Source organism: Numida meleagris, chromosome 3 (genome assembly GCF_002078875.1).
Source record: "Numida meleagris isolate 19003 breed g44 Domestic line chromosome 3, NumMel1.0, whole genome shotgun sequence".
NCBI classification, from domain to species: Eukaryota; Metazoa; Chordata; class Aves; order Galliformes; family Numididae; genus Numida; species Numida meleagris.
In genome coordinates this window covers 101285917-101298148 of record NC_034411.1, presented here as the reverse complement: position 1 = coordinate 101298148, position 12232 = coordinate 101285917, and positions in this window count along the sequence as shown.

The following is a 12232-nucleotide window of genomic DNA, read 5'->3' as shown; positions in this document are numbered from 1 at the left end:
ATGTGCTATGCACATTTTTAATCAGAAGAGAAAATGAACCATGGTCCAAAGAAAAGGTAGAAAACAGTGTATATAAATTGAATGGAATAAAGAATGAAGCAGGAATGGTAAAATCACCCACATTGGTAGGAGGCATTAAAGAGCTAGCTGTTCTGATGCATCACATGCCAGCAGGTAAGCTAATGCCCTGAACCTCTGCTATGGTTGACCAATGTGGGCAAATCCATTACAAGGGAAGGAACAAGACAGAAGGAAAGGCAGTTTCACCAAAATGAACTCTAATACCTGGGCCCTTGCCAAATTCTCAGTATCTTGATGGGATCATAATAAGAAAAACAATTTGAAACAATCAGCCAAAGTTTTGTGACCTTCTGTACAAAGAGGAACAATTGAGCTGATCATTTCTACATAGATTGTACAGTTCAAACATAGGTGGGGTTTAAAAATAACAAGAAAAAAACAGTTCATTATTTCTGTATTTCTGTTTTTATAATTTTATAAATGCACTTTCATGTTTCATCTTGTACCTTTATTCCAAAGTCTGTATTTCATGTGCTACAGATTAGGGATATACAAGTACATATCTATGTTATCAAATCACTCACTGATTTAATAAGACATTTAGTATTTCTCCCAAAGCAATGAACATACCAAATTATTCTACATAAAATTCAGATACACAGCTTTAATCGTGACTCACATAAACCTTTGTATATGCAACGAATGCATGCTTTCAAACACCGACAAAATAAAGTTTCTATAATATGGATGTCTACCTTCTACTCAGAAATTGCCATATAAAACAGGGTAATACCAAAACATCTACAGAATTTCTTGGACATTTGCTCTTCTCCCTTACTAGGATATGGAACATTCTGTTGGAATGGGATAAAAAAAAGACGTATAGTGGAGTTGTGATTTATATTGTATGTATAACACCAGTTACAGCAAAGTCTTAATCACAGAGGAAAGGTTTGCAGTTGTTTTTTTCCTCTAAAAGACAGGCAGATTCCAGATTCAATTAATCTTCTCTGAAAGTTCATGCTGTAGCCAGATACACTCAAATGAGTATACTGCGTCCTCTGGTCTCTTATGGTTCCTTCTGGGCTCCGTTATATGCCTGGTCTCTGACAAGCACAACAGGTCCTTGATGGAAATGCAATCTTAAATGAAGCTTAGACCTGGTCCATCACTGGTTTTGAAAGAAAGAAGGTTACATCTGGAAATTGCAGAAAGGCAGTAATTCACACCGAAGATAAAGTTTGATGTATAGTATAAATAGAATTGAAATGTTTGTGTTGTTTCAACAGATTGGCCTATTAATATATGGCCTGGTGTAGCCAGATATATATAAATATATATACTCATGTACTCACCTAGATAGACATATATATACATACACTCCTTACAAATATTGCAGTTCTTACAGTGACAGAGCCAATCCTGGAAGCTAAACTCAAATTTAAAAGAAGTGTATTCGTCCAGCTTGCTACTACTAAATGTAAGGAACTTTTGAAAGATTTTCTTTTCTGAGACCTTTTACAATAACATGTTCTACCCTGTTGCTAACTATCAGCTATATCATTTTACCACAATACCTCTATACTTCCTTTGCAATTATTCTCCTCAGATACTGATGCTAACAAGAGGTGGAAATCTGGTTACTTGAAGAAGAAATTTCTGGCCTCAAAGAACTGAGAGTTTAAAAAAAAATTCAAAATTGGAGAAAATTATTTGCAAAATAATAAGGTGGTGACATGTCAGTTGCTTACCTTTATGTATCATCTGAACACTAACACCTCATTTGCCAGGACAGTCCCTGCATTTTTACCTGAACTCAAATGCAATACAAGCCATAACAGACTCAGTGAAGCTAGAGTTTAATCACAGCACAGATGTATGCCTAAATAAATGCTTACAAACAAGATGAGTTTCCCAGCCAGAGATGAATGTGCAGTCTTTGATGCTGAAAGCTTAATAAGCATTGTATAAACTGGTAGGAAACATTCATTTTAGGCCTCATAATTTTCCTCTAATTAAATTGTGCATAATTTATAGCAGATGAAAATCCCCTGGCTGGTTGTCATTTGTTGTGTGGTCATTCCCTACCTTGTGTTTGTCCAAACATTCTTCTGAATTATCCAACTGTTAAACTATTTGATGTCAAAGTGTTTCTGGATTGGTACTTAAGAGTTTTTATGTTACTTGCTTAACTTTGGTCTGCAGTTTCTCCGTACATAAATACATCAAGCTATATTAAAAACAGAGTCTTTATCTGCACAAGTTGCTTGGGGAGTAACTTTCCCTGATCTATAAGACAAATAAAAATCATTGTTCTTGCTTTGACTTAGAGAGCTGATTTATAAAGGTTTACTTTTAGAGCTTCTGTTTCAAATGTGCTAACTCCAGAGTTTTTATATATTGCCCAGATTCACTTACCTGTGCTTAGGCTCTGATTTATAAGCCGTGTGCCTCTGACTCAGCAGGAATCACTGACTTAGGACAACACGTTATAAATAAGTTTTTAGTAGCTTAATATTTAACTGATTTCAGAGGAATTGCAAATGAGCAAATGTAAAATACAGTCTTTGTCCCTATTTTTGTTTTCTTGTTTCATAGCCTTTAATGTAATGGAATATATTTTAAAAGTCATAATGAGAATTAGCGAATTTCAAACAGTAAAATTAACCACAGCATTGTAGTAAAAGTGTTTCTAGTTCTCTTGGAAAGAAAGTGGAATCATCTACACTGTAAAATGCTACTTTTTACCTCTGCTACCGAATAAAGCTTTTTTCCATCGGTATTTAAACAAATTCACTGTCTACACTTCCAATTTGCTTCTGAGCCAGCAACGTTTTGCAGATGATTTCTCCACCTAGGGTTAGATACACATGCTTCTTTCTCATTACTGGCACAAATAAGCCCTGACAGTGAAGTTTCGGATGTACATTTACATTAATGGGTATAGAGGAGACATAAAAATTGTAGAAAAGACAGAATAACACGTTCTCTGATTTTCTGTCACAAAGATACAAGTATGCCTATGTATTTCATGTATTACCTGTTTCTGTTTCTAATTGCTGAAAAGAAAATGTAAAGCTTTAGAAACTTGTAGTTTGACATTTATATTTTTCCTACTTGTGTAACAACATCAATTCAGTCCTTTCAGTCTAAACAACTAAACTCTAGACGTCATTAATTCCTATGTGCAATGTGATGTGCAAACACTTCAAACACATGAGGCTTTCTTGTATATGACAGTTACTTGAACTCGTTTCCCTTTCTTAATATGCAGTCCTTAAAAATGAAAATGCACTAAGAAATTGCAGAGCCCCAGGTAGTGCCAGCAAATGAGAACAACGTGAGAAAACATCTCCATCTAGTGGTGTTTGCTAGTGGTTGCTCTCTTACCAAAGAGATCTTAACGGTGTACAAAGCACGTTTAGACAGCCACAGCAGAGCAGTTTTAAGGCATGGGTCTGGAGGTGCCAGAAACTCCTCTTTTCCTATGAGATCCACAAGCCAGCAGAAGGGTTTCTGTAGGAATTGGGCTGTTCACACTTTGCAGCATTGATCTTGTCACACAGACTGCCTCTAGCTCAGGGAATCCTCTCATATCACAATGTTGAAGATCTCTACAGATACTTAGTACTGAACACAAGTGCCATGTCTGCTAGGGACTGGAAACCATGGTTGTATATAGGCCAGTCCTCAAATTTTTGTATCTCTAATTCAGCAAAACAACAAAATGAGTTAGACAGCATTAGCAGTAGCATAAACGTTCTGGCACAACTGGTAAGATTTTCTTGCATAAGCAAAATCCATTTCAAAGAATTGAAAACTCACATTCTAAAACTGCTCATTAAGGTGCATCCCTGCAGGTACAAACAAAACAAATTTAACAAACTGAATTCTCATGTTCCACTGCTGTCACACTGAAGTGTTTGGATTACCTTCAACAGACTTCATCCTGATTTCAGTCCACTGAGGAAAGTCTGGCAATTTTCCCCAGAAACGTAAGCATTTGGGAAACTGGCCTCTTCTTTCATTTACACTGGTATCAATGTGTAGGAACTCAGCATCTGATTAAATCTGGTTTAATCAGAATAAGTTGTACAGTGTCTTATTTAGAAGGCACAAATTATAAATATAAGAAGAATTAAAGGAAGATGCAACATATTATGTGGCTTCCCTTGATCTGAAGATCATAGTAGGAATGAGAGCTCTGTTATTCTGCACATGGGCTTACACATATTTGATAGCATCCTCTGAGCCATAGGGCTAGACTCTTCACATTTTGGAAGTCAGTATAAGCTGGAGACATTCCCTATTAGGCGGGATGCTTGGAAAGCGACAAAGTTCAGTAGTGTGGGTATTTCTGGAGTCCAGAAACCAGACTTGAGACGAGAGGATGGGTTTCATTTCCTTAAATCAAGTAAGCACATTTATCTCGCATGCAGGTCTCCGGCTGTTTTTCTACAATAGGAAGCCAATATGAACAGGAGGAACTATTCTCTGCATTTCTTTACAGATGAGTTGGCATACAGATAACATCACCAACATAATTCCATTGGATTTTTCCATAAGGTAAGTGGGACCAACATTTATCCTTTGCTACCAGAAGTTATCCTGGTTACTGTGACAGAGCACTCCTTGCCCCCACACCCAGCCTTGCTGTTATGCCCAAGGCATAGTGCATATAAGCAGGTGCACAAGACCTTGTCCTTGGGACTGACAACAATCAGGGTTTAACCAGAGACAGTTAACAACCACCATATTGTCTCAAACTGTGTGCTCAGACAGCTGGTTCAATAGATCCACTTCTAAGTTTTATGATGATGAGTCAGTCATCTTACCCCATAAATAGCAAGCAGCCTCAGAGCCCCTTTGAGAGTTCTCCTTGCAAGCAGCTGGCTGCACACCAGAATCTCCCCTTGAGTAGGGACACCTCTCGAGGTTACTTAATGCCTGTGTAGAGATTCACCTGGGACATGGTGATGCCTTGCCGACAGATCCTCAGTAAGTGATTTATTGTTTTTAAGCCATACCAGCTTTGCTAAGATTCAATCTTAGATTCATTATGCACCCCCACCCTCTGTGTAGCAAATGGCCAAGGATATCTAGGGATTTTGAATCTTGTTAAGTCACTGTCATCATTGTTCAAATTACAATCTTATATCTATTTTATATCAATAAATATCTTTCTGCCTTCCTCTTATGAGAGAAGTGTGCAGTGCTTTAGTCTCCTTCCACCACAGTTACACAAATATAAATATATTACCTCTTCACATGCAGGGAAAAAGAATTATCTATTTCAGATGTAAACAAACCTTCATAAACTGTAGTGGAGAAAATCAAGCAAATTGTGAAGTCATCTCAATTCCACAGTATGAGAGCACTAATAAAATTCATAAACTGAGGTGCAAAATAAAAAGAGGAGGGTTTCTTAAAGTCAGAATAAGTCTCAGTCCAGAAAGACATCCAGAGGCAAAGGTAATCTTACTCTGTGTAACTCCTCCCACACTCCTTCCATTTCAGTTTGTAGATACTTTCAGTACTTACTGTTTCTGAATAATTCCCTTTGCAGGATTAAAAATAATTATGTAAAAGCTTGATGAATTCTGTTCTTTTCTTGTTTTTTTTTTTAGCCTCTCTGGATTAATTATTCATGTGATTTTTCGTTCAATATACACAGCTTATGATGGGGTCTACTTTCAGGAGGAGTATTTATAAACTCAAAGATTATCAATGGATTAAATTCATGGCTCTGAAGAGTGTATGCTTTCCAAAAGCTTACATTACAGATAAATAACCCACATATGTAAACTGGAATTATTTTCCTAAACCCATGAATTCCATGCAGTAATACAGACATTGCCTATATTAGCATATTTGATGATCATGAGGGGAAGAGCTTTCTTATCCTAATTTTGCATGGGAAATAATTTTATTAGTCAATGCAATCCAATAGTCTGAGCACAAACCTTGTGAGATCCAGAATCTGAACTCTGAGTCATTATCTACTATGCTTCTGGAACAGTGTCCCAAAGTTAATAAACTTAAGCAGTCTGAGTTTCTTTTCTCATATACACTGGAGAATAGGTAACTGCCAAATTGTGCATGTGATCCACTCTGGGCAAAGTCAGGTTAACTATAATCATGCACCAGAAAGCTGTTTCAAGTGGAGTTCATTTGCTGTTTATGCCCAAACTACCAAAGTTTCAAAGCAGGCAGACTGGTAACCAACATGGCTTCACCAAGAGCAAGTCATGCCTGACAAACTTTTATGATGGATTTACAGTTCCATCATAAGCGTCAGTGGATAAAGGAAGAGCAACTGACGTCATGTACCTGGACTTGCGCAAAGCATTTGACATTGTCCCGCATGACATCCTGGTCACCAAATTGGAGATTGGTGATGGATTTGATGGATGGACCACTTGCTGGATAATGAATTGGCTGGATGGTCCCGCTCAGAGAGTTGCGATCAACAGCTCAATGTCCAAGTGGAGACCGGTGACAAGTGACATTCTTCAGGGATCAGTGCTGGGACCGGTGTTATTTAACATCTTTATAGGCAACATGGACAGTGGGACTGAGCACACCCTCAACAAGTTTGCAGATGACACCAACCTGAGTGGTGCAGCTGACACACTAGAGGGAAGGGATGCCATCCAGAGGGACCTAGACAGGCTGAGAGGTGGGCCCATGCCAACCTCATGAAGTTCAACTAAGCCAAGTGCAAGGTTCTGCATCTGGGTCAGAAAAATCCAAAACACAGATACAGATTGGGTGGAGAATGGCTTGAGAGCAGCCCTGAGAAGAAGGATTTGGGGGTGTTGGTTAATGAAAGACTCATCATGATCTGGAAATGCATGCTTGCAGCCCAGAAGGCCAACTGTATCCTGGGTTGCATCAACAGAAGTGTGACCAGCAAGCCAAGTGAGGTGATTCTGCCCCTCTACTCTGCTCTTGTGAGACCCCACCTGGTATACTGCATCTAATTCTGGAGCCCCCAGCACAAGAAGGTCATCGAGCTGTTGGAGCAGCTCCAGAGGAGGGCCACAAAGATGATCAGGGGGCTGGAGCACCTACCCTGAGAGAGCTGGGGCTCTCACCACCCAGCTGAGAGAGCTGGGGCTCTTCAGCCTGGAGAAGAGAAGGCTCCAAGGAGACCTTATAGCAGCCTTCCAGTACCTGAAAGGGGCCTACAGGAAAGCTGGGGAGGGACTTTTTATAAGGGCATGGAGTGACAGGACAAGGGGAAATGGTTTTAACCTGGAAGAGGGTACATTTAGACTAGATATTAGGAAGAAATTCTTTGCTGTGAGGGTGGTGAGACACTGGAACAAGTTGGCCAGCAAGGTTGTGGATGCCCCCTCCCTGGAAGCATTCAAGGCCAGGCTGAATGGGGCTGTAAGCAACCTGGTCTAGAGGGAGGTGTCCGTGCCTATAGCAGGGGGTTGGAACTGATGATCTTAAAGGTCCCTTCCAATCCAAACCTTCTATGATTGGAGGTGGAAGGCAGAAATATAGTTGTACAGCATAACTGATTGTTTCTTAACAGAGTGATTCCTGAGTTTTTCTTCCCCGAGAGACATATCCAAGACCTTATCAGAGTCTAAGTTGTGTTATTTTACCTAAAACTCCCGAATAAGTATATTGGTAGGATTTTGGGGGGTGAGGTTTTGAGTTTTTTCATGTTGTTAGCAGAAAAACATGCTTAGCTTCTGAAGACTGCAAGGTAAAAGGATCTTGAAAGGATTTTAAGGTGGTGATATATTTTAGGTTTCCAATATTCATAGACTCTCATTGCTTCTTTAAGAATCAATGGGAATACTTTATCATTTTTTAATGTAATTAAAATGCTATTTACAGAGAAGGTTAAATTGTGGACTCCTTGGAGTCTTCAGGAGAGCTCCCATTTATTTTCATGAAGAGTCTTTATATCTAGAGGCTTTTAACCGGAAATATTTCAAAGACTTCATAATCTAAATGCTCTTTTTCAAAATATAGAAGCATAGAACCACACACAGAGTCATAGCTTTAATTAATCTACTATTTAAAGCAAAGTAACCTTGTGAAAGGTCTAATTTCACAAGGCCTTTTGAAAGAAGCTGAACAGTGCCATAAACAGAGACATGTTTTATGCATTTATGCATTTATCCATTAGCCTATAATGTAATTATACACAATGACAGGAGAGGGCAGCAGAATACAGTTCTCACTCCAGAGCTCTATCAACCGTGCTTTTCAAACACGCTCTGAGCACTTGATGTGTTTTCAGTATTCTTTTTCATTCCAACTTCCATGGATGAGGGGAAAAACGTGTTAAACTGCAGTTAGTAACTTTTGAATAGAAAGCTATGGGAGATACTGCCCTCAGTGTAGAAATCTGAATTCAAAACATGATAAGAAAATTCTACTAATTTTACATTTACCTTCTGTTTCACTTAACCGGAAAAAAAAAAAAAAAAAAAAGACATGGGCTCTGGCTCACATAAGTAGTACTAAATCCTTATTCTGCATTTACTCACCATATGAAGAATGCGTTTTTTTGTTTGTTTGTTTGTTTTGGGGGGGGTAGGAGAATATTTTAAAACTACCATTGAAGTAAATCATTTAAGCTTTATTCTAAATGCCATTTCTTATTCATGAGAGATGGCTGTATTCCTGTGCTTCCTCTCCTTTCAAAAGAATAATAATAATAATGAAACAAGGGTCTCTGAGGTACTCCAGAATGATAATGTGAGGTCTGGTCATGCGGGAGGAGTGATGCGTGCTGCTCTGAGTTTGGGCAGCATCATTACTATTTGAGACAAATACTGAATCTTTTTTAACTCTCACTGTTGTGCCACTGACGTATTTACTGCAGAGAAATGGCTAATAAATTTCCCCTGTAAACTCTGGAATCTGAACTATTCCAGATTTATTACATATATTGATGAGCCAACAACTCAGTGTTGTGTGTTTGGATTTATTCTTCAAGATCTCAAGTTAGCAAAACAATAAATTGTTCTTTCTGGTCAGCTCCTCTTCCAAGTTCTACTGAGACCACTGCTATTTGAATCACCTTGAAACCCCAAATCCGCCATCAAATCTACAGTCCGTCCAGATTCTCAATAGATTGAATCACTCAATTTGGATTCCTGGAGAGCATGTACAGTTTGTTTATCTTAGTCCTGATTTTTAGTGTCAGCTGGGTATCTCTGGAGACAGAAATTCTCTGCATGTTCTCAAAATGAGGGAAGTGGAAGCAGCAGTTGTGTGAGTGCGGTCTTCTGCAATGAGCCTTGTGGACCATGGCAAGGGCCGAAGGGGAATCTTTTCCATCCATTAATCTCTTGGCCTCACTGCTAAAGTGATCAGCTCCAGTTATGCTTGTCATGGTGCCTGTAAGTGAAGGTTGTGCTTTCACAACAAACTCAGCTTTCCTACCTCATCATGGTGCCACTTAGTGAGGGTTATGCTTTCACAACAAACAGCTTTTCTACTGCATGTCACTGACAATTCACAGTTGTAATCAAATAAACAATACATCTTCGTTATTAATCAGTCGGCCCATATACTCAAGATGGAATGAGAAAAATTGGTGTAGAAGCGCAAAAATCAATTTCCTGAAATGTTGTGGCATCCTTTGGCACTTTGTTCAGTCTTCTAAAGCCAATATTGTATCTGTCCACAAGCAGGTGATCTGTAAACAGAGGACTGAGCAAACATGAGTGTATTTTAAGGCTAAAAAAATGCAAAAGTAATAACCAAGGGTCCTTTTCCTTGTTGTGACGGCTGTCATAGTAGGTTGTTGCTGCCAAGGAGGTAAATCCAGATTACACGTATGACTTTACACAGACTGAAAATGCAAAGATTAAGGCATAACATGTCTGAAGCTATGCAAGCCTTTGTACAGAAGTGAAAAGGAGGTGACCAAAGGACTCATGAGCTAATAGGTTTTGGCTATTCAATAGGCACACTAGGAAAATACCATGAGTAACTAGTAAAATTGGAGCGACAGTTCTCCTGCAATTGTATGAAAGTGATCCTCAACTGATCATGTCACACAAGACACATAAGGTCATAGAAGAATGGCAGAGCCAGTGCCAAAAGGCATGGTGCAGAATACATTGGCATATCACAGTTCATTGGCTGCCACGTCTGAGAGATACAACCAAACTGCAGGCTGATTGCAGATGTGAAACTGTATGGTCTGGTTATATCCAGTGTTCACACAACAGCCACAGTACTAGCCTATGTCTGTATGAGCTGAAGCCCAAGTTAAAAAGAAAATAAGGAGGGAGAGAGCTGTGTGAAATATCTTCTTCTAATGCTTTACCTTTCCTTCCCAATATAGCTCTACTGTGGCCTCTCCAGAACAGGTACTATTGATGAGTAATGTAGAAGAAGCCATTTTAAATTTGTTGCATTGCATTATAGCCTGTATGCTTACTTAAGAATGTTTTTATGTTATATTAATGCAATTTGATTTAAAGGTTGATATTAAGTAAATGTTAGTTTAAGGCAAATATTATTCCTGCTTGATGTTTTTGGAATACAGTTTCTGGCCATGCTCAGGCAGTGCCTGAATACGTGTTAAGTCAAAGACAACTTTTAAAGGGAGCTGAAGTGAGATAACAGATTAAAACAGGCCTGTCTGTAAATGGCAATATTTAGGCATTCACTACTGTTCACAGCTTTATTAATAAAGTGAATTTGGGTTCCCTGTTATCACAGGAGAGTTCTATTAGATCAGGACAAAAATCAGTCAATTCAAAAATGATAATGGTCAAAGTGGTTGCCTAAGAAAGAATGTAAGGATGGACATATAGTACTCTTCATACTCAGTCTCCAAACATTTGCACTTTAGGATCTTACTGAGCCAAATGTGGTTTCTATATACATTGTTACTTATGTGCAAATCTGTTTTATAATCTTGTCTAAACTTCTACTGAAGTTCCCAAAACCGTTAAGTAAACCACAACATGCATACATGCTTGGGTTTTCTGTCTACTAGATATAGAATTGTTTGAAGAGGGATACGGATAGAAAGAAAACACTACAAATATTTAACAGAGGTGTTGTTTCTTTCCCTTTGTCACAACAAGCAGTATTTCCTCAGCTCATTATTTAACTCTGTGTATTTAAACTGAGAACAATCATCTTGACTAGGTATGCAGAATAAACTTTTGGACTCTGATCTTGAGCTATTCTCCTAATCATTGATGTATCTTTCAACTGCTGTGTCAGGATTTCCTATTTTCCCTTCCTTTTTATTTACTCTCCAACTGTATATCTGCAACAACTTTTGCCATAAGAATCTCTTCCGAGATAATGAAAATTAATGAGAAATTAGTTTAGTTCAATAAGATGTAAATCAAGGCAATGTTTGGCTTCTCCAAGTACAAAATAATTGCTTGATAGTTCACTTATGTTTGGACTAATGCAGAAAAGTCCTTCCTTAGGACACGCTCAAGAAGCAGGTTGCAACTAAAGATTCCCACTGTGGTCTGAATCTTCTGAAGATCCAAGAAGTCTTGTTAATGATAGCTGAAGTTGAGGATGACAGAGCATAATTCATACACAGAATGACTTCCGTCCTTTGGGACCTCTGTTGTGTCATTAATGGATTCTCAGAAGTGTGATTTTTAATTACATCAAAAGGTAAGATATGCCAGCATGTTACCCAACTCCCTCAGGCCAAATTGCTTTGATTTGCAGCACTGAATTTCCACTGGCTCTGCTGAGCAGAATTTTTAGAGCCTGGGAGCAACATGGTCTGATGCTAGTCACTCCCACACAAGAATCAAAGCTGTGTTCTTCTGAAATAATAAAGCTGCCAGCCAGTAGACAGAGTAAGCCCTGTGAAAGTCTTATGGAAAACGTATCTCACTGGTGTCATAACAGTGTACTTCCTTAACTCTGATAGACTTTGAAAAGAGTCCAAAATAGAAATTTTTCTTCTATGTCTAAGTTTCATTCACTGTGGTTCTCAGCTGTATAGAAACAAACTTCAAAGGGCTGGAAAACACCTCTGTCTTTCAGGCATCACTACCTGTAGTACTGTCCAGTGTAATCCCACTTTAATGAGAAAGAGAGGCTGTGTTGAAGAAATTCTTTTTTTCTTCCACTAAAGTTCAATGTTTCCTTTACTCAGCTTTAGTAGATGCCCTGATGCCAAAATAGTTGTTTGTGCAACTTGACAGAAGAATTTATAAGGGAACAAGCTGTTGCAATAGGC